This window comes from Pleurodeles waltl, chromosome 4_1 (genome assembly GCF_031143425.1).
Source record: "Pleurodeles waltl isolate 20211129_DDA chromosome 4_1, aPleWal1.hap1.20221129, whole genome shotgun sequence".
NCBI lineage: Eukaryota > Metazoa > Chordata > Amphibia > Caudata > Salamandridae > Pleurodeles > Pleurodeles waltl.
In genome coordinates this window covers 919,550,704-919,574,925 of record NC_090442.1, presented here as the reverse complement: position 1 = coordinate 919,574,925, position 24,222 = coordinate 919,550,704, and positions in this window count along the sequence as shown.

Sequence of the window (24,222 nt, the reverse complement as noted above, 5' to 3'; positions counted from 1 at the left end):
TAACGCAACTAAGCCAGATTGCTAAAGATTGGGATGCTAAAATAATGAGGGAATTTTTCGAGCCAATGCAACCTTTTGAAACAGCTCACGCTCATAGGGAAAACCTTACCTGCTCGCTCTCTGCAGTAGAAATAAGCTTTTTAGATCGCACAGATGATAGAAGGGCACAAATGAATGCGAAATTAGAAAAAGAGCTAAGTAAGAGGACTTCAGTAGATAATTATGCTTTTGCCGCAATAAAAACACAAGGAAAAATAGCTTTAGACGCTTGGCATGTAGGGAAATTTTGTATATATCGTGGTGAATCTTATTATGATAACATTTTCGTGGGAGCGAGTGAATGTAAACATACGTTTATCTTTAAGGCCAAATGGACATTCATGCTGAACGGACTTGACCCTGTCATACCTGGTGTATACTACATTTGTGGGCATAATGCCTATTATCGTCTTCCAAAGGGATGGTGGGGGAGATGTTATTTGGGTATAATGTTCCCAAAGGTTTATCAACTGGATGACCTATCGGTGATTCCAAAGATGTCTGGATCTCATCGTATCCAGAAAAGAGAGACCGCAGCTGCTGTGGTAGGAGATATATTTGGAGCCATGATTCCTTCATTGGGAGTTGTGTTGAATTCCATCAAAATAAGAAAGTTGTCTACTATAGTGGATAACATGTTGACAAAGTTTTCAGGTGCTATAATCCTTATGGATGCTGAACTTGCAGCAGAAAGAGCTATGACTCTTCAAAACAGGCTTGCCCTAGACATTCTTTTAGCAAAGGATGGCAGCGTTTGCAAAATGCTTGGTGCGCGTCACTGTTGCACGTATATACCAGACAACAGTGTGAAAATTAAAACAATGCTTGCAAATCTAACAAAAGAGAGTGCAGACTTGAAGGAATTGAAAGAACCAGGAGTTTGGGAGAAGGTTGGAAAGGGAGTTGCTTCAGTGGGAAATTGGCTTGGTGGCATTTGGAATGGAATATTACTAAAAATAATACAGGGAATACTAATAGTACTAATTTGCATCTTTGGGATTTGGGGAATAAAGAGGGGAATACTAATGATCATGGCAAGAATTAAAAGAAGGAAGGAAGAGAAAATGATGAAAAGAATGGCAGAAGAATACAAGGCAAGAACAAGGGGAACTAAAAGGCAAAGAGAACTGACAGAATTTTAATGGAATAAAATTTGTGGGAATAGTTTTGTGTGATGACAAATAGTCATCAGAGGAGGGATTGATGACGCAGAAACGAAGGTTTTACATTTATTAGCGCATAAACGTAGTGCCGCAATAATCAAGTGTGACTTTAACCGAACTAATAAAGATTGTACGGGGACAAATGTGCCCTCAGAGTAGTTCGCCAACATTTATAAGCGTGCTTTATATAACGTGATGTATTAGAATTGTACTAATCTGACATAACCGTAAACGTGTGCCATGATTTGCTTGTTTGAAATGTTTTAACTTAGCATAACTTTAGTGGAGGCTTCGGCCTAGTTGCCTTGTCTCACGGTTTAGATGCTCGTGTTTTTCTAATGTGCTAATAAAACGTGTATTCTTGCTTGAAGCTGTACTTTTCCAGTGAGATCGGTTCACATGCTTATCTTTAAGGTTTCGTGCCAGCCTGGCATCTTCTTCTTTGCTCCAAGGTCAATCTGCAGGTGCAGACAATGGAAGCTCTGAAAGTGAGTTAATTGGTAAAATATGTTGCAACTTACGTTCCCGACTCCAAGGATAATGTATGCCTAGGTAGAAGCTTGTGAATTGTTGTTTTCGATTGGACAATTTGAAGCCAACCTATGAACCCTCCAATGGAAGACCCTACTGGATTTGAACTGTTGTTTATTTAAACCTGGTGCACAAGAAGAAAGCAGCCATTAGCCATTCGCCATTACCCATTGCACCCATTGAGGACATCATTGCCCATTGCAGCCATTATGGCCCATCTTGCCGACCTCGTCATTTTGCCATCTTCTACGATGCCAATTGATGTTCGACGCCATTTTGAATGAGACTTTGATGCTTTCTCTAATCGAGAGAAAGAGACTTTAAGTAATTCTCGCCCTAGAGACTTTAACTTCGATTTGCCCCTTTGCATAAAGTAGTTTTGTCCTTTTATCTTGCCGCTGTGAGGCAATTGCCCCGTCCACCCTGCCCCTTTGCCCCCGTCCCATGCTGATCGAAACCGGTACCTGTGAGACGAAGACTTCCTTAAATGCTGATTGAATTTGGTAAATATGAAGGGAAAATGTACAATTGCATTGTGTTTCTTTTTAGGTAACCAACTGCTGATTTTTGATAAGAGCCCTAGTTAGGAGTTTTCCAAATCAATGTTGCTAAATTGTTTTTGCATGAAATCCCACATGCAGATGCTAATTTGAGGTTAGATGAGGATTCATTTGTTGCACGATGCAATTTGAGACCTTGTTATGCTGACTAATGTATGCAATTAGCCCATTACAGATTATAGTTTTAGTGGTTTGCGTTGCTATTATCGAATGCATTGTTATTCAAATGCTGCATAGATTGCATCTTTTTCGCCGTTATGGACAGCTATTAATGTTCATTTACATATATCATTTGGTGTTGAGACACATTTATATCGTGCTAGCTTTGTTAATATAGGGAAATAAATTCATTAACTTTGAATGAACTGGTGTGGTTATTCATGGCCGAAAGGTCATGGTTCGCCGAAATGTTTTCTGGATTAATTGTGAAGTGTTATGTTGATCAGGGCATTGCTTATGTTCGTTATTGATTATTGATTTGATTAAATTGACTAATCTCGGGTGAAGAGAGCCCCACTTGGTCAAAAGATTCATCGACCCAAGAGCGTCCAAATACAGGTAATTTATCAGGACGGAACGCTCTATCACACGCGCTCCAATAATGCATTGCATTTGTCTCAATCTTGTTAGAACACTAAAGAGAATAAAGCACAAGGGTTTACTGTTAAAAACAAACTCAGAGGTGCTTGTACTGATCATTATTCAAGGGTTTACGCCTGTCCCATCAACAATCTAAAAAGGAAAACAAATAATTAAGTTGTAGAGTAATGCAGAACACCAGTAGAAATTCAAAGGACAGCAGTGCTGTGAGTCATTTGCGACTAGTGAGAGTCAGAGTATGTACCTACATTAAAATGCACTGCATTAAAGGATAAAGGGAATCGAACTTGCAAAACCTGTACGATATTATGCTCGATAAACTATGCAGAACGGCTTCTAAAGACCGGAACAGGACTTCCAAAAGAGGGCCACAAAAATGTATTTTTGTGTTAGATTTTATTTGGAAATGCGATTGTGGAAATTCATAGCTGCACCATTGCTGCACATTTTGTACCCGTGAAGTACCGTTTCCTCTGGTGAAGGTGATCAGCCGGTGTGAAGTTTACACCCATGCATGTGGCTCATTTGGAATCAGTGCCTCTGTTAGCAGAATGCAAACCGATTCTTCAGAGATGTGTTGGACAAGAGCGGATTGTTGCATCTAGGCAACGATTATGGGAATGAAAAGGGCTCACTGCTTAGGCTGAAAATGAATCCGTGCAGCCAACCCTAAAAAGTGTGTGTGAGTGCAGAGGAGCACGGGCCAAATAAAATCAGCAGTAATGAGGATGGGAGGGGGCTTTACACAGTACTAGCATTTGCAATGCAATAGGTCTCGCATTTGCTTGAGTTAGAGCTATTGCATTGTAAATTCATAACTGGACTTTTCTTGCAACATACATTGGTCAACCCTGCATCATAATTTCGTCTTTTCCTGCCATATAATTCCAGTGGCCCTGCATAGAACTAAAGCACTTCCATTCACCTTCTTCCTCTATCTGCAGCAAAAAATTAAAATGTCGCCATTTAGCATCCTAATTTAAATCTGCCAAGCTAATTCCAGTAGTATGCCACTTTCACCACCCCACCATCAGAGCTACTGACTGGCTAACACAATTCTCAAAACAGGACAGCTACAGAGGAGTAAAGAGAGAAATAAACTAGAAGGGTCACCCAAGGATATCAAGAGTCTTCAAACAGTCATAGTCACTAAATTAACCCCATAAACTTCACTTACAACCTATTGTAAACTGGGCAAACCATCTTTGTGCTTAGGGTGCCAAAAAATATTGTACTGGCCTTTATTTAGTGGTTGCAGTCCATCTCCCTTTTGTAAATTGGGATCTGGCTTTTGACGTTTGAGGCACTGGTGACCGCCAGATGGCAGCTGCCTGTAGCTGCTGCAGGGGATTAAATTCTGCACTTCGCAGCAGAATAAATCTGAGTGCATGTGTCAGAATTAATCTCTTCTAAATGGGTAAATGCCGTTATTGCATGTATTGTGCGAAATTGAATGCATCGTGGCTATATTAAACTTGCAGACCTTGCACCTCTTAATTTCAAAAGCATAATAAATATACTTTTAAAAGCAAAAAACTTAACACTCTTTTCTGAGTACTTTAGAGTGTTGTTCTAAATCTATTACTGCACACTAAAATATGTTTGAGTTCAGCACAGTGGAAGGATATGTTGTCTTGTGTGGAGCCGAGAGACTCGATGTTAGAAGAATTCTGGCTTCCTCGTGTGACCGCTATGTGTAATCTTGGGCAAATCACTATCATCCGGTGCCTCAGTCCTCTTATCTGCCCAAAAGTAACGCATACGGAAATACTAACTAAAGCAAGCATTTGCAATGCAGTAAGGCTCGCATATTTCAAACAGATTCATTGTCATCTTTTGACAACAGCGCCCACAAGCAAAAATGAAAAAAACATGAGTGGAAACTGAGTAAAGACAACTTAACAAAATAAAATAAAGTTAGGTTTAGAAAATAAAACTTTGCAATTTTGTTTGTCCTGCTAGGCATATTTTTGCCAGTCACAAGCCTTCTGTTTGTGGGGCACTGGAAGTCAGAGCAAAATAGTACCTCAATCACATTGGGAGCAGTGGACGGGCACTAATTAAGTTAAAATCAATTAGTGCTTGATCCCTGCTCCACACAGAAGAACGGAAATGATGCCAGACATGCCTTGATGAATTATGAAGCTGTAAAGAAGAGTGCCTCGCAAACCAACAAATAGTGAGCGACAGTCGGTCTCCAAGCCCTCTACTGAAAACAACAGCGTCTCGCATACGAAACGCATGCGCAAGCGCATCCACTCACAGACCAATACTCTAAAAAACTGGGTTGGTTAGTCACAAAAGTCTTTTTATTGTTTTCGTGGCCCTGCAAGGGAAAGTGTAGACTACTGAATCCTGGAGCAGTGGGCCAAATTCAGTTCAGGAAAGATCTGCTGTAAATCGCAATTCCATTTTCCAGACAGAAATGATTCACAATGCCTATTTTCACTTGGTGTGAAGAAGAAATTTCTATTTGCGCTCTGATTAGTAGAAATCACATGTGCTTATTCTGACACCTGCTGTATGGCAGTGTTAAACAACCTTTCCGCAATTCAACTCAGGAGTGTTGCAGGCACTATGACTAAGATGCCTTTTTAGGTGGATCTGTCTGCTTATGACTTGAATCTGCCCCAAACCCCCCCTCCCTGTCTTGATGGCTCCTGTAGAAGTCTTCCCATCAAATATGGGCGCAGGTGACTAATTAAGATGCTTCCCATCTGGTTTGGGACTTCGAATCTATGTGCAGTTCAAAAGGGGAACAGGAAGCCTTACATCAGTGAGTGTGTTTTGGTGAAACTGGCTTATTAACACTACTTTACAGCTTCCAAAAGGCTTTTTCAGAGGAGACCTCTTGCCTCTCTGTTAGAAATGGGGTCTTTGGTTGACAGTCAGGTTACCCCCTGTTCAAGCAAGGACCTTCACTCTAGTCAGGGTAAAAGAGAATCACCCTCAGCTAACCCCTGCTTACCCCCTTGGTAGCTTGGCAGAGCAGTAGGCTTAACTTCAGAGTTCTAGGTGTAAAGTATCTGTACCAACACACACAGGGGGTCATTACGACCCTGGCGGAACAAGTCCGCCAGGGCCGTGGGACGCGGTGGCACCGCCGACAGGCCGGCGGTGCCCCGCGGGGCATTCTGATCGCGGCGGCTCAGCCGCGGTCAGAGAAGGGAAACCGGCGGTCTCCCGCCGGTTTCCCGCTGCCCCAAAGGAATCCTCCAAGCCGGCGCAGCATGCTGCGCCGGCATGGGGATTCCGACTCCCCCTCCCGCCATCCAGTTCCTGGCGGTTCTCCCGCCGGGAACCGGATGGCGGGAGGGGGAGTCGCGGGGCCCCTGGGGGCCCCTGCCGTGCCCATGCCTATGGCATGGGCACGGCAGGGGCCCCCGTAAGAGGGCCCCTAAAAGTATTTCAGTGTCTGCAAAGCAGACACTGAAATACGCGACGGGTGCAACTGCACCCGTCGCACCTTCCCACTCCGCCGGCTCTATTACGAGCCGGCGTCATCGTGGGAAGGGAGTTTTCCCCTGGGCTGGCGGGCGGTCTTGTGAAGACCGCCCGCCAGCCCAGGGGAAAACTCGGAATACCCTCCGCGGTCTTACGACCGCGGAGCGGTATTTCGGAGGGGGGAAGCCTGGCGGGCGGCCTCCGCCGCCCGCCAGGCTCGGAATGAGGGCCACAGTAACTTAATGAAAACACTATAAAATGACACAACACCAGTTTAGAAGAATAGGAAATATTTATCTAAACAAAACAAGACCAAAACGACAAAAATCCAAAATACACAAGTCAGGTTATGAATTTTTAAAGATTAAACTCAAAAATAGCGCTTAGAAACAAAAATGCTTCGATGAGATGTTAACACGGCGTCATGACGGAGTCGTTCCCAACAAGCCGACACCAGCGGCGCCGGACACAGAGTCGTGAAGACCCCCAATTACAGTACCTTTGGTGAAGAGTGAAAACAAGCCGATGAGCGAAGACGGGGATCGCGGCGTCTGTGCGAAACGTTGAATCCACACGCTTCAAGCGGCGTCGGTCAAAACGGGGTGCAGCGACTTCTACGGAGTCATGGACTTCAGCGGGGCTGCAGGGGCGTCGGGCCTGCGAAGAGCGTCGCGTTCCAGCGAAGGTGACAGCGTCAGGTGCAGGCGGCGTTACCGGATTCAGCAGCGGCGTCGGTCCGGAGTCGTCCGAAGTCCATTTTCTTGGATTTCCACCAGCTTTTCTTTCAAGGGCTCAGGGACTGGATCGGGCACCACTTGTCAGAGCAGGAGTCTCTCCAGAGACTCCAGGTGCTGGCAGAGATAAGTCTTTGCTGTCCCTGAGACTTCAAACAACAGGAGGCAAGTTCTAAATCAAGCCCTTGGAGATTTCTTCACAAGATGGAAGGCACACAAAGTCCAGTCTTTGCCCTCTTACTCTGGCAGAAGCGGCACTGCAGGAAAGCTCCACAAAGCACAGTCACAGGCAGGGCAGCACTTCTTCCTCAGCTATCAGCTCTTTTCCAGGCAGAGGTTCCTCAAGTGTTTCTAAAGTCTGTAGATTTGGGTGCCCTTCTTATACCCATTTTAGTCTTTGAAGTCACCTTTCTTCAAAGGGGACTCACACCTACTTGTGAAATCCTGCCTTGCCCAGGCAAGGCCTCAGACACACACCAGGGGGTTGGAGTCTGCATTGTCAGAGGCAGGCACAGTCCTTTCAGATGAGAGTGACCACTCCACCCCTCCCTCCTAGCAGAGATGGCTAATCAGTAAATGCAGGTTACACCCCAGCTCCCTTTGTGTCACTGTCTAGTGTGAGGTGAAAAACAACCCAACTGTCAAACTGACCCAGACAGGAAATCCACAAACATGGCAGAGTCACAGAATGGTTTAAGCAAGAAAATGCTCACTTTCTAAAAGTGGCATTTTCAAACGCACAATCTTAAAATCAACTTTACTAAAAGATGTATTTTTAAATTGTGAGTTCAGGGACCCCAAACTCCACAAGTCCATCTACTCTCTAGGGGAATCTACACTTTAATCATATTTAAAGGTAGCCCCCATGTTATCCTATGAGAGGGACAGGCCTTGCAACACTGAAAAACGAAGTTGGCAGAATTTCTCTGTCAGGACATATAAACCACATTACTATATGTCCTACCTTATCCATACACTGCACCCTGCCCTTGGGGCTACCTAGGGCCTGCCTTAGGGGTGCCTTACATGTAAGAAAAGGGAAGGTTTAGGCCTGGCAAGTGAGTACACTTGCCAAGTCGAATTTATAGTGTAAAGGTACTCACACAGACACTGCAGTGGCAGGTCTGAGACATGATTACAGGGTTACTTATGTGGGTGGCACAACCAGTGCTGCAGGCCCACTAGTAACATTTGATTTACAGGCCCTGGGCACCTCTAGTGCACTTTACTAGGGACTTAACAGTAAAACAAATATGCCAATCATGGAGAACCAATTACGTACACATTTTAAACAGGAGCACTTGCCCTTTAGCACTGGTTAGCAGTGGTAAAGTGCCCAGAGTAATAAAAAAACAGCAAAATCAGAGTCCAGCACACATCAACAACCTGGGGAACAGAGGCAAAAAGTTAAGGGAGACCATGCCAACGATGAAAAGTCTAACACTCTCTATGCCTTGAACCCCTTTATTCACTACTCCTGCAAACATGCTTTTTGCTTCACCTTCCTTAGCTACAATAGGATTCTCTTGGGAAACCATATCCAGGGCACTGATTGAAAGGGGAACAGTTCCATTTTCAGATGGCATGTAAGCAGTTTGAGTGATGTCTGAAATGCATTATCCTATCTCTTCATACCTTTCTACATCAGGACTTCATTATCATACTAAATTATCCCTTTTGCTTTCTTTTGTTTCTCACCGTGTGGCTGTACTAAGAGGCTGGTAATGAGCTTGCACATGAAAAGGTGATTTGTTATCAAGGTGTTTAAACAGATTATCGGAAACATAATTGTCAGACAAAATATAGTGTCAACAATATCAAGGCCAAAATTATTGTGAATGTAAGTATGTATAGACAACCAAAGTTTTACTATCTATATATAACTCTACATAAACACACCTTGGCGATATATATATCTTCAAGGTACGTAGCTGTGGAGTTAAGAACAATAAATCTATACTTACCTGTTTGCTCTCACCTTCTCAATATTTTGGTCCTGTATATTTTTTACACAATCTTTTTGTTTCCGATATTATGTCAGTGATTTGTTATCATTGCTTAGGTCTCATTGGTGTATAGATCAGTAAGGAAAGACTATGGCCCTCATTATGACCCTGGAAGTGAGTGATAAAGTGGTGGTAATACCGCCAACAGGCTGGCGGTAATTACTGCCAAATTATGACCATATCGGTGATAACTCCCTTAGACAGCCAATGTACCACACCAGTTGCCAGGGAGGAAACAACACTCACCACGGCAGTAGCCGTCAACAGCCAGCCGGAAGACAAAGTACTTCCCACTACATTTTGACGCATCAATCCGCCACGTTTTCTGGGGCGGAACTAACCTCAAAAGCCTGGCGGAAACGCATCACAGAAGAGAAAGGACTCACCATCGGAGACATAGGGAAGAACAACACCACCATGGAACCGGAACTGCAAGTCTTCCCGATGCCCATCTAACATCATGCTCCACCTGGAACACCAACGCCGACGAAGATGATGACGGTGAGTTCAGCCACCTAGCACACAAGGGAGGGAAGGAGGAAAACAAGAGTGACACACACGCACGACACACACCCGACACACACACACACCATACACACAAGCAGCTGCACACAAAAAACAATGGCACACGATACACGGCAGAATCATGCAAGGACAACACGAATGCACTAATTAAAACATGTTGATATAAACAGCTAATAAATAATCTAATTGTACATGAAACAGATATGTACAAATGTACACAAAGGGCCAATGCCCAGTCCAATGTACTAAGGACCCACACGGCCACAGGGCACAGTCCAAGGCCCAACTCCAATCCTGACTTCATCTGGATAGAATTCTGCAGGGGCATCAGTTTGCAATTTGGCAGGCACCTCAGTGGGTGGGGGGCACCTCAGCCGAATATGGGAACAAGCACACTGGTTCTGGAGGGGGCTCCATGCCCTCATCTCTGTGCTGGGGACTGGAAGGCCACAGTCTCTCAGCTGGGTGACTTTCCCACTGGTTCCGGAGGGGGCTCCATGTCCATTTCTCTGTGCTGGGGAGTGCAAGGACACAGTCTCTCAGGTGGGTGACTTTCCCACTGGTTCTGGAGGGGACTCATGTCTATTTGTCAGTGCTGGGGAGTGCAAGGCCACAGTCTCTCAGGTGGGTGACTTTCTCACTGGTTCTGGAGAGGGCTCCATGCCCCTTTGTAAGTGCTGGGAAGTGCAAGGCCACAGTCTCTGGAATGGGTGTCTTTCCCACTGGTTCTGTAGGGGGCTCCATGCCCATATGTCAGTGCTGGGAAGTGCAAGGCCACAGTATCTGGAGTGGGTGACTTTCCCACTGGTTCTGGAGGGGGCTCCATGCCCATTTTTCTGTGCTGGGGAGTGCAAGGCCACAGACTCTCAGGTGGGTGACTTTCTCACTGGTTCTGGAGGTGGATCCATGCCCCTTTCTCTGTGCTGGGGAGTGCAAGGACACAGTCTCTGGAGTGAGGAACATGCCCACTGCTCCTGGAGGGGGCCCCTCATACAGCAGCCCCTGGAGGTGGCCTACGTGGCTTCTGCTGGTGGTGATGGCAGCACTGTGTCATCTGGAGGTGAGGACTGAACTGTGGTGGCAGGTGGAGGTGCCTCCTGGGCAGCCTCTGCTGGTGGCGAGGGCTGAATTGTGGTGGCAGGTGGAGGTGCCTCCTAGGCAGCCTCTGCTGGTGGTGAGGGCTGAACTGTGGTGGCAGGTGGAGGTGCATCCTGGGTGGCCTCTGCTGGTGTCGAGGGCTGAACTGTGGTGGCAGGTGAAGGTGCCTCCTGGACAGCCTCTACTGGTGGTGAGGGCTGAACTGTGGTGGCAGGTGAAGGTGCCTCCTGGGCAGCCTCTGCTGGTGGTGAGGGCTGCACTTCCTCAGCTGGTGTTGGGGGCCCCATGACCACTGGAGGTGGTGGAGTTGTTGCCCTGACGGCCTCTGCTGTTGACAAGGGCTTCTTCCCCTTCATGGCATGAGGCGTGGGATCCTTACCCTTCCTGGCAGGGGTTGAGGGCTTCTTCCCCTTCATGGCAGGCTGTGGGTGTTCCTTAGCCTTCAGAGCAGGAGTCGAGGGCTTCTTCCCCTTCAAGGAAGGAGGTGCAGGCTCCATCACCTTTATGGCAGGAAGTGTGGGATCCTTCATCTTCTTGGCTGGTGGAGTGGGATCCTTCACTGACTTGCCACTACGACTTGGTGGTGCCACCACTTTCCGCGTGGACTGTTTGGCTGAGGCACTGGGCTGGGTCATTGGACTCTGCTCTTACAGGCAGGATGGGGGAGGGGGATGGAAGGGGTCAAGTTGGGCAAGGAAAAGCTTCTTAGGGATGGTGGGGTGGGAGGAGGGAGTAGGGGTGGGAGTGGAGGTTGAGGGAGTGGCTGTAGGAGGCGTATGTCTGCTGGATTTGGGTGGAAGTGCATGGGCAGTGTGCTGATGTGAGGTGGATGGCTGTTGGGTGTGTGAGTGCTTGCATTTGTGTCCTTTAGGAGGGGGGACAGACAGGGTAGGAGAGGACACAGGGGACATGTGCATGGATGTTGTGAGGTGTCTGCTAGTGAGGTGCGTGTGCTGCTTGGTGAGGTGATGCTGGTGGTGAATGTTGATGCAGTGCATGCAGGTGTGAGTGTGGACATTACTGTGAGGGATGTGGAGGAGGAGGGGGAGACAGTGGAGGCAGTGGATGTGGTTGTGTCTGCGACTGTCTGGTGTTTGCGTGAGTCCTTGTGGGGTGAAGTGTGGTGCCTGTGTTTGCCTGTGCCACTCTTGTCTTGTGTGCATGCTCGTCTGTATGTGTGCATGGAATGGGTTGGGGACAGTGGGACTGGGAAGTGGTAGTTGGAGGGAGGACGGTAGGAACAGGGACAATGGCTGCCATCACAGAGGAGGCCAGAGCCTGAATGGATGTCTGCTGGGCCACCGATCCATTGTGGATGCCCTCCAGTAATGCATTTCATTGCTGCATCTGTGATGCCAGCCCCTGGATGGCATTCACAATGGTTGAATGCCCTACAGAGTAGGATATCAGGAGGTCAATAGCCTCCTCACTTAGAGCAGCAGGGCTCACTGGGTAGGGCCTGAGGTGCCTGGGGTGAAGGAGATGCCCACCCTCCTGGGTGAGGGGGCACGGGCAACTCATTGAGGGGCGACTAGGAAAGCAGTGCTGGTACGGGGGATGGCGGCTGTACCTAGAGCTGGGGTGGTCACAGAGGTGTCCACCACCACCAGTGAGCTTCCATCTGAGGAGGTGTCCGAGTCTGTGTTGTCACCACCCGTCTCCGCCTTGGTGCTCCCTTCAGCCTCGGTCCCACTGGTTCCCTCGGCGGTGGTGGACTGTGCTTCCTAGGTCCTGTGGGATGCAGCTCCCTCTGTCGTTGGTGCCCCTGCTCCTCTGCCAGATGATGCTAATGCACACATGGACAGGATGGCTGAAGAAAAAAGAGGGGGAGAGAGAAAAAGGAAACACTGGGTCAATTACTGCACCAACACCACAGTTGGCATACACAGCACCGTCACACACAGGGATCAGGCTTGAGCACTAAGCATTGCACTGCCAGTGGTTTGGCCAGATGCCATGGCAAGGTGAGGGCCACACACCACCAACTGCACCCCTCTTAGGACCCACAAAACCCTGACTGACATGGAATGCCAACAGGCTAGGTTACCTGCATTTGCCATACACCCATTACCCTAGAGTTGACTCACGCTGCAATGTCTGGCATGGCCATAGGGACACCCACTAACTCACATCCACCACCTGGATCCCCATGCCACCTGTCAAATATTTTAATAATGGCCACTGTACCCACCCTCTTGAGGCTGCTGTGATGCCCTCAAGCGCCCATCCAGCTCTGGGTACGCCACCACCAGTATGTGGTCCATCAGGGGTGTCAGGTTCTGACAGGCACCCTTTCCTCATTGGGAGGCTATCCCCAGCTCGGCCTCCGTGGTCTTCCGTGCCCAGTGTCTCAGGTCCTCCCACTGTTTCCGACAGTGAGTGCTCCGCCTGCCATAGAGCCCCAGGGTCCGCTGGTCCTTGGCGATGGCACCCCATTATCCCTTCTTTTGATGGGCACTGACCTGCAGAGGTAATACAGACAGAAGAACACCATTACACATGCAATCCAGCCTGTCACAAATATGGCAACCAATCCTGTTTCCATCACCATTGGCACACAAATCGCCCAGTGCACACCATGTACACCACCGCAAGACATCTCCCCAATGACACGATGCTTGCACACACATCTCCATGCATCCTTCCCACATGCATCGTGCCCAAAGTGTACTCACCTGTTGGTCTGGAGGCCAATACTGCAGTTCATACTGGGGTAGGGCCCCATCCACTAATTGTTCCAACTCTTCCAAAGTGAAAGCAGGGGCCCTTTCTCCGGTCACACCGGCCATGATAGGTTCCAGACACAGGTCACAGCAGCACACGCAGTGTAGGTGTTCTCCTGTTGAAAGTCAGGAAACAAGTGAGGAATCAGATAAAAAATGGCGGTCACGTCCACGGCAGTGTACACCATCACCTCTGGCACAGATCCCCATTTGCCACTGTACTTCATAGAGCCCCATATTATCCAATGAGGAATTGCACGGCGGTGCAAGACCGCCTTCCACAACAACGCCCAATGTCGACAGAATTACCTCACTTCCACCTGTCCCTACATACAGGACAGGTCGTCGCCATTTCATGGGGGAGGGCAACAGTCATATCGACATTCACTGCGTCGCAGCCTAGATTAGCACATACCTTGCCATTCCCACTGTCCCATCACATAAATGCACTATGTACACTGAAGTTGTGGTTCCATTCCTCAAATTGTGACAGCCTACTCACTCTTGTGTCCCTTAGATACCTACCTCTGTGGATGAATAGGAGATGGAGTCATAACCTTGTGTACAGACCCCTTGTGGACCTGGCTACAGTGGAGGACAGGCACATTACACTCACCTATAGAAAGGACAGGGCCACAATAACTGAGCTGTGTGCCTAATTGGAGCCAGACCTGATATCTGCTATCCGTCATCCCACTGGGATCCCCCCTCTTCTGCAAATGCTCTCAGTGCTCCATTTCCTGGCAACAGGTTCTTTCCAAGTGACAGTGCGCTTGGCAGCAGGAATGTCACAGCCAATGTTCTCAATCGTGCTAGCGAGAGTTTTGTCTGCCCTGGTAAAACACATGTGCAACTACATTTCTTTCCCCAGGTGGAAGATTTGGGCACAGTGAAGGCCGGATTCTATGCAGTGGGACATATCCCCAATATTATTGGTGCGATTGACGGAACACATATTGCGTTTGTTCCCCCCGCCACAATGAACAGGTGTTCAGGAATCGTAAGAGTTTCCACTCACTGAATGTGCAAATGGTGTGCCTGGTGGACCAGTACATCTCCCACGTCAATGCTAAGTATCCTCGGTCAGTGCATGACACTTTTGTTCTGAGGAATAGCAGCATCCCAAATGGGATGGCCCAACTACAGAGGCACAGGGTGTGGATAATAGGTGAGCCTTGGTCCTAACCCACTGTATGTTAGTGTATGCCTTCAGGTGTCATCCCTATACCATTGTGTGAGGGTAAATGTTATCCCTCAATACTTGCAGGTGACTCTGGCTACCCAAACCTACCGTGGCTGCTGACCCCTGTGAGAAATGCCAGGACAGGGGCAGAGGAACGTTATAATGAGGCACATGGGTGAACCAGAAGGATCATCGAGAGGACCTTCAGCCTCCTGAAGGCCAGGTTTAGGTGCCTCCATCTGACAGGTGGATCCCTGTGCTACTCACCCAGGAAGGTCTGCCAGATAGTAGTGGCATGCTGCATGTTGCACAACCTGGCCCTCAGAAAGCATGTACCCTTTCTGCAGGAGGAAGAGACTGGAGATGCCCCTGTGGCAGCAGTAAGCCCTGAAAACAGTGAGGATGAGGAGGCTGAGGATGAGGATACCAGAACATCAGTTAGCCGTCAATACTTCCAATGACTCACAGGTGATTCAGTGTAACTGACCATTCCTATGACTATTTGTGTATTCTATGCAGCTGTAACATGATAGCATTAACTTCCTTTGCATCTCAACTTATTGTTACCTATGGCTTGTCATTTTACAGATGTTGGTGATATAACAACTGTGTACTGATGTGCTGACTCCAGACAGCTACAGGTCATTATTTCTATGCTCTCACAGTGTTCCGATCATTTGCACTAGATGTGACTGTTTCCATAAATGCACATTTTAAAATACTAGTAGTCAAGTTGTGTTCAAGGGTGTTTATTGTAGTGCTATGAAATTGAGGGAAAAGGGCAATGGAATGGGGTGATGATGGAGGAAGGTCCAGGGTATTGTTCCAGTCTGTTTGTAGCACAGGTGCAGTGTCCAAGGGGTCACAGGAAGGGGAGCAAAGGCAGTTCAAAGTGGGCAAGGTGACAGGGTGGAACATAAGTTGAACAATCGGAGAGTCTCATTTCCTGGCGGTGGTCTTGGCAAGTGTTTCTGGCTTTTGTCTGGTTTGCAGGGAATGTTTGCTGGGTGGTTCACCTTCTGCAGGGGGGGGGGGGTGCTGTTGGCCTGTGGGTCCTGTGGCGGTACCTCCTGCCCACTAGCTGCAGCGGAGGTGGAGGGTTGGTCTGTGGACTGGTTAGTGTTAGGGGCCCGCTGCTGTGCTGTCGCCTCCCTCATGATGTTGGCCATGTCTGCCAGCACCCCTGCTATGGAGATCAAGGTGGTGAAATGGCCTGCAAGTACTCTCTTATCCCCTGATACTGTCCCTCCTGCAGCTGCCTGTTCTCCTGCACGTTGTCAAGGATCTGGCCCACCGTGTCCTGGGAATGTTGTAGGCTCCCAGGATCTCAAAGAGTGCCTCCTGGAGAGTCGGTTCATTGGGCCTGTCCTCCCCCTGGCACACAGCGGTCCTCCCACTGTCCCTGTTGGCCTGTGCCTCTGTCCCCTGAACGGTGTGCCCATTGACCCCAGGTCCCTGATTGTCTTAGGTTTGAGGTGTGGCCTGGGGTCCCTGTACAGGTGGGTACACTGCTGATTGATGTGTCCTGGGGACAGAGGAGTGGGTACACTGGATGGGTGCTGTGGTGTTGGATACTGATGGGGGAGGCTCTGTGGTGGACTGTAAGTGGGCTTGGGTGACCAACTGTCCAGTGGTCCCTGATGGGCCAGGTTGTTGGTGCAGATTCTGAAGACCAGAGTTAATGTAATCACTGGGGGCATCTTCTGTTGGGGGACTGGTTTGTTATGGCACCTCCTCTGTGCTGACATTGGCTGGGGCTCCTGTGGGGATGTAAGTGATGTATTATGCTTCATGTCTGTGACATGTTGTACATCCCAGGCTTCCCCTCTATCATTGCTGTTGCCCTGCCAATTTTTGCTTGTGTATTGTGATGTATTGTGTGATTGTTAGTTTCCCTATGCTGTGCATGCTTTGGTTATGGGTGTCCATGCAGGGCTGGGAGGGGTGTCCTTGCATTGGTATGGCATGCAGGGCTTTGCATTGTGGTTAGTCATGTGTAGGTTCAGTGTGCGATGGAGTGGAGTGATGGGAGTGAGGGTGATGGTGTGAGATGGCATGCAGGTGAGGGGGTGATAAGTAGTAAATGTTGAATTACCAGTGTCCAGTCCTCCGGCTACTCCAGCGAGTCCCTCAGGATGCAGTAATGCCAAAACTTGCTCCTCCCATGCTGTGAGCTGTTGGAGAGGAGGTGGGGGTCCACCACCAGTCCTCTGTATGGCGAGCTTGTGCCTTGCTGCTATGGAACATACCTTCCCCCGTAGATCGTTCCACCTCTTCCTGATGTCGTCCCTTGTTCTTGGGTGCTGTCCCATGGCCTTCACCCTGTCCACGATTCTACTCCATAGCTCCATCTTCCTGGCAATGGATATCTGCTGTACTTGTGCTCTGAACAGCTGTGGCTCTACCCTGACAATTTCCTCCACCATGACCCTTAACTCCTCATCGGTGACGGGGGTGCCTTTGTGGGGACATGGGTGTTGTGTGGTGTGTGTTGGTGAGAGTGTGTTGTGTAATGTGGTGGGGTGTGTGATGTGGGGTGCATGAGGGATGTATGGGTGTAAGTGGTGTGTGTGTCTAGTTGCCTCTGTGCTGTTCGTGTCAATCTCCTGGCAGTAATTGTTGTTTGTAAAGGGTTGTGGGTACTGTGGGTGTGTGTTTTATAGTGCTGCTGGTGGGTGGGTGTGGTGGGTATATGAATGTCAGGTGTGTGTTTTTCGCATTGGCCAATGTAGTGTTGTTTATTTATGTGGGTGTCCATTCTGAGATCGGCGGTGTGTACCGCCAATGGTTTACTGCCATTGAATGTCTGCCATGGTGATTTGTGAGTCATAATGTAGTGGACGTTGTTTTGTTGGCGTAACTGTATGGGTGTTCGTACCGCCACTTTATCACTGACCTTCGGGCTGACGGATTTGTGTAAGTGGCTGTATTCTGTCGGATTGGTGTGTGTGTGTCATAATATGGTGAACAGTGGTAAGCGGGATTTACCACCAATGTCATAATGAGGGCCTATGTGTGCTATGTGAAGCACTACATTGGACACTAATAAGGAGCTCGCCCCCTAGCCTTTCCTCATAAGAGGCCCCACCCCTTTAGTTAATCGTTAATCATCCCCACATCTGCTTACAGAGCTCCAATGTCAGCTAGATTCAGACTACAGAAATTTCAGTACGTACATGGTGCATGTCGGTGACAAATTGTCCAGCATTTTACAGGTTTGTCTTTCAATCATGGCTTTTGTCCCATTGCCCACACAGAGGCAAAGCAGGATGCCAATTGTCTCTCATTTTAGTTTCCCCACCACTTTTAACCGTCACAGCGGGCAAACAACTTTCAATCTTTAAGTCCCTATCTGTGGGAAGGAACTGGAGCATAAGGAGGGTTCTAAACAATGCAACCTCGGTAGTCTATTCAGCTATTGAAATGCATATCCAGACACTTGCTAATAACCAGCCACATCTGTGAATGAAAATTGTGCTTGAACCTGTCCTGGGCGTGTGCCCTTGGTGGTTATTTCTTCATTATTCCCCCATTTATTGTCCAGACATTTTTCTTGACCACACATTTAACCGCAGTTTTTACCTTGTGCCTAAATACTCCCACTTGTGCCAGAAAGGAAAAAGAGGAATACTTCAAAAAGTGGTTGTGCAACAGCAAACAATTTGTCCAAAGGGGAGGCTGGAATGAAAAGATGTGTCTCCTGACCCCACGTTTTCAAGTAAGTCAATAGACCACAACAGGGGTGTCAGTGATTCTGGTGGTAAGGCTATGGTGTAAGGCTGATTTGCATATGGCTGGGTCCAAACTGAAGAGGCATGGCAAGCAAAAGAATGAGTTAGGATGCTACCAGAGTGGCCACCAGCAGTTAGATAAATTGTGAGCATTCCTTCCATCACCTTTTTTGTGCTGGATGTACTGCTCTAAGATGCAAGGGTATGCTCATACATGATTTCTGTGCTCACTGTGCCACTGAGACTGGGCTATTGCTGGCTTATGATCCCTTATCGATGCTAAACAGGTTCTAGGTAGCTTGTGTTCTGGTTCGTTGAGAATCTAGCCTAGCAGTTTGGGCTGGAGTGTTCCCAAAAGGAACAGTGTCAAGGCTGCTTTGCATATGGCTGGGTCCAAACTGATATGACATGGGGAGCAAAATAATTGTGGGTGGGTTTATATGCTGCCCTGAGTGATTGCCAGTGGTTAAACAATTTGAAAGCATTCCTCCCATACCTTTTGTGTGTTTAAAGTGCAGCACTTCCTAGAGAAATGCTACTGTGTTTTCTGCGCCTTAGGAAACAGTGATTCTGAGATTGGATCAAGTATCCTAGTTCGATGGCTAAAATGTACCCACTGGACAAGGTGTTGTGGCAGTAAGTAGTAACTAAGTAGGATGCATGGCAGATTCTGGTATTTTCCACTGGAGTTTCTCAGCTTAAGAATATTTTATTCTTTTTGGGTACCGAAGTTACTCATTTTCTAAACTTTTCTCTCAAAAGTTGCAACAGTGAGCAGTTAAGGCTTACTGCAGGAGGTGCTAAAGGGATTTGAATAACTCAAATACTACATCAACAGTAATGACACTCGATAAGCTCAATCTGCAGGACATTATGGGGGTCATTCCGACCCCGGCGGTCCTCCGGGGATGCGGGAGCACCGCCAACAGGCTGGCTGTGCCCCGCAGGGCATTCTGACCGCAGCGGTTTGGCCGCGGTCAGACCAGGAAAACCGGTGGGCTCCCGCCGGTTTTCCGCTGCCCTGGGAATCCAAGCTGCGCCGCCATGGGGGATTCCGACCCCCTCACCGCCATCCTGTTCCTGGCGGTTCCGACCGCCAGGAACAGGATGGCAGTGAGGGGCGTCATGGGGCCCCTGGGGGCCCCTGCAGTGCCCATGCCAATGGCATGGGCACTGCAGGGGCCCCCGTAAGAGGGCCCCACTTTGAATTCCAGTGTCTGCTTTGCAGACACTGGAATTCGCGACGGGTGCCACTGCACCCGTCGCACATCCTCCACTCCGCCGGCTCCATTCAGAGCCGGCTTCCTCGTGGGGAGGGGTTTCCCGCTGGGCTGGCGGGCGGCCTTCTGGCAGTCGCCCGCCAGCCCAGCGGGAAAGCCAGAATGGCCTCCGCGGTCTTTCGACCGCCGAGCGGCCATATGGCGGCTCCCTCCAGGCGGGCGGCTCCCGCCGCCCGCCGGGGTCAGAATGACCCCCTATGTCTTTCAAATTGCCCTGATTTAGAAGAGGGGAATTTATATGACAATCTAAAAATAAGCTATGTGACTTATTGTTCCCCTGCTACCCAACAAAAATGTTCTGATGTCTCGCACAGTGTTGCCTCATGTGCAATTTGTCTTCACACGCACAAAGGGGCATATTTACAAGCCCCTAGTGCCACCAGAGCGTCACTTTTTGTGAAACTCCTGTGGCACTGCGTACTGCACTGTATTTTCCAGGTAGCGTTAAGCCACTTTTTGTGGCTTAACACCACCTTGTAAACATGGCCCCTTCCCACGCAGCACTGTGCGTGGAAGGGGCGTGCAAGAGGGTGTTTCTGTGGGTGTTCCACAGCAACATCCATTGCATTTTGATGGTGCCCCATCTAAGGCAGCGCCAAAAACTAACACCACCCCTGGAATGGCATTAGCATGGTGCAACGAAGATAAATGCTGTCATTTCTCCTTGCTTTTTACTCTTTCTGTGTGTACTGCATTCTGCAGCACACATAGAAACAGAAAATCACTACTGAAGGTTGTTTTGTGCAGGAAGGTGCCCCTTCCTGCAAAACAAAATCTTCCCTGCAATGCAACCACCCTTGCACCATGGCGCAAGGGTGGCTGCGTCGGAGCTCTGCAGCAAATTTAGCTCTGGTGCAGGGTGAAACTCAGGGGTGCGCTGTATTCTTGTTAATACGTCACATTCCTGTGTTTCCAAACTGCTGCATCACAGCGCTGCTACTTTACTGGCGATGCACCAGTTTATTGTAAATCGGGCCAAAGTGTCCTACAAAGTGATAATGGAACAATGGCTGTCGAAAGGCATATGCAGGCATAAAAGGTCAGACATAATCGTGCTTTGTGTCTACACAATTTTGTGATATTTTGATTCCACATGCTAACATTTTTTTAATTGTAATGCAAATTCCGCAGTGGTGCAAACTGTGAGATCTGGAATGCAGGAAAGGACTTGAATTGAGTTTGCAACTTTTTATTTCAGGAATCTGCAACTGAATGTTTTATCATTTAGTACAACTAAATGCTGTATTTACAACTTTCACATCCCACCTGTACTTCGCTTCTGATTATCCCCTGGGCACCTCCCCAGAGTGCCCCTAACTAGGAATAACTTTGCCTATACAATTACAGTGACAGTGCCCTAGTATGATACTGCTCTTTTTTGCTGTTGCTGTACCCTCTCTCATAGTTTACCGTTGGACGGTAGCATTGTCCTCTTAGTTCATCCCTGCAAATGTATTTCAAAAGCATAATTCCGCTCTTCTCGGCCTCATTTCCATATTACTATATTTAAACATCGCACTATGCTCTTTTTGAGAACTGAGCCATGGCGCACCGTTTTCAACTAGACGTTTCCCTTAGTATTATTTTTGCACTTACAACCTAAGGTTACCAGCTATTACTTCACTCTGCATTTATTTTTAAAACTCTCCACAAATCCATCTTCATGGTGTTTTTTACTTTTAATTTTCATCCAATTATTTCAGCATAAATTTGCAGCAAAGCTCACACTTTAGTAAACCTCGAAAGTGACACATTTGCCTTCAGATTTCCGAGGAAGATATTTTCATTTACTACTCTTGGTAACAGGAATCATCCCAGATCCCCATCCCAGCAGGTGTGCTCACAGTGTATTTGTGGTGGGCGTTTTGATACATCTGTTGGTTTCAGAAAACCCCATTGCTTTGGACATTGCAATCACAGTATGAAAGCTCAGTTTGCAGTTTTACCAATGTACAGTATGAATATTTAGCCTCTTTTCCAAGGGTGGATGCTCCGAATGCCTTTTAACTATAGCTTAGTCTGGCTAAGCATCCACTTTATCAATGTTTCATTAATTTAATGGCACAATTCAAGCAATCCAGTGCCTTCACACCCTGACGGATTTTTAAGGATAAGAACCCACTTGGCAAATGTGAAAGTTCAGTATGACTATTTACCTATGCTTTGTGACGGACCACGTTCAGTGGGCCTTGGGTCCGAAAGGGTCTACTGGGCCACAAAAGTGGTGGTTAGGTTTGTTTGACTTTGAAGCACGGAGGGCCCTCCTCCTATGGCTTTGTGTTGCCACCCTGCCTCTTTTCAGTGTTTGGATCTCCCCCTCCAGTTGCAGGAATGCAGGCAATACAATTCCACTGTCTTGGAAGCTGTATGCGCCTGGAACTTTGTGGCATGCTAAACAAGGGGCCATCCAAAATAGACCCCACTAGTCCCAGTACTCAGACTCTCACCAGACACAGAGTCCTACTACCATACTTGTGTCAAACAAGAGCACTGGACACACACAGAATCTCAGAGCACGAATCTGGAGCTCCCAGTCAGCAGAACTACACACTAGGAGAATCAGTAGACCACAATTTTGGTCTTATTTACGAAGGCCTTAACATTCATAAACCCTCCAACTTAGTAAATCAGAGGATCTGTGAAGGTAAAACCCTATTTCAAATGTACTAATTCAATTAGTGATTAGGAAAGGATTTTCTAAATCGCTAAATGGGTTTAGAAATTATTTCAGTATTTCTATCTGGATTGGAGAATATTGTGGCTGCTGAAAGAGATTGGAGTATTAGTTGAAGGGGGTGAGAATCCACTTCAAATATTGGTCACAAATCTTGTCAGGGTGATCCACAGAAGTCATTAAATATACCAGTGCTCAATCCCCTACTAGCTGTGGCACAGAGCAGTTAGGCTTAAAGTTAGAGGCAATGTTTAAAGCATTTATGCAGTACACACAACTTAATGAAGTGAAAACACAACACGTGAAAAATTCGAAACCAATTTAGAAAAAAAAAGTATACTTTAATAAATAAAATGAAACTGAAATGACAAAAATCCAAGTGGAACCAGAGAAAAGGATTTTTAAGATTTGAATTAAAAAATAGCACCAAAAAGGACAATCTGTGGTCTCCTTCAGTGAGGCCAACTGGCAAGTTGGACTTGATTTGACATATATGGCTACAGCTGACATGTCAACTCTGTTATCTCTGGGCTCCCAGGCAGAAAGTTAGTTAAAAGGTTTCTAAGTCTCACTTCTGGCAGTTTGGGGACATGAGGAGTACACTCTATCCCCACCCAAGGGTGCAGGGCCTGGGGGTACCACTTGTGGGTTAGAACTGATTCCAATAGAGGCCTACAGCAGGGTCCATGGTAGGTCTAGTTTGAACTAGTCAGCTGGGAAATTGCAGGGAGATAGGCTTCCGGAAGCTTGTTGTGCCTCTATGGCCCACAAAGGTCAACCAACTGATCCTTGGTCCTTCATTCAAGGCAAGCAGGTCCAGTTTTCCTTCAGGTTATTCTTACAGTAGGGCAGACCTTTTTCTGATTTGTTCTCAGGACCAGGAGTGTTTTGAGGAGAGGTCTGTGGCATCCACATTCATGCTTGATGGCAGACTATGGATGGAGGACAATCCTTTGTTCACATCCTTAACCAGTTCTGGTTAGTCTCCCCCACCCCCCAGCAGGTTTGGGGCCAGCCTGCCTAGAGAAACAAAAAAAAGGCAGGCCTAGGAGTGAGCTTCTTTTGCCAGTGACAGGTAGAAATCCTTTGAAGATCAGAAAGGGGCTGGGCACTTCCCCATGCCATACTGTCAATTGAGGAGTCCCTCTCCTCAAACCCAGAGACCTTTATCCACTGTCTAGGAGCAAAACATATACCACTATAGGGGAGCCATCAGGGGTCCAGTGACAGCTAGACACTATTAGTAAAGTATTTTGGATTTAGGCAGGAAAATAACAACTCTCCACAAATGTAATTTCCAAAATAGTAAATTAAACTCCAATTCTCTATTGAAATGAGTACTCAAAATATTTTTCTAGCTATTTTCAAATGGGATTTAGCACTTATTAAGTGTAATAGTGCAAACTAACTTATCCTATGTGAGAGCGAGTCTTCCCACGGTGCAAAAACATCTTTGGAGGTTTTTCACCGCCAGGACATGTAAAACATTAAAAAAAGATGTTCTACTTTTTCAAGGGTGACTTTTAAGTAATAAAAAGGAAGGTTTAGACCTGCCAAAAGGTTTTTTTGTCAGGTCCAAATGAGAGTTTAAAACTGAGCATCCTGCAGCAACAGGTCTGGAGCCATGCTTTCATGGGTAATGTAGTGGGTGGCACAATGAGTGCTGCATTCCACTGGTAGGATTTAATCTACCGGCACTTGGTACAAGTAGTACCATATACCAGTGGCGTATAAGTAATGTGTCAGTTGCCTGAAGGGCAATTTTACCATGTTTAAAAAAGGCAGCAAAAGCACTTTACCATTGGTTGTAAGAAGTAAAGTGCAACGGGTTCTAGGGGCAATAAATGGTTTCAACAACAGAGGGCAAAAGTTCAGGGAAATACCATGCAGAAGATAGATATTTCCAACAGGTGTCATTTCCAAATATCGAT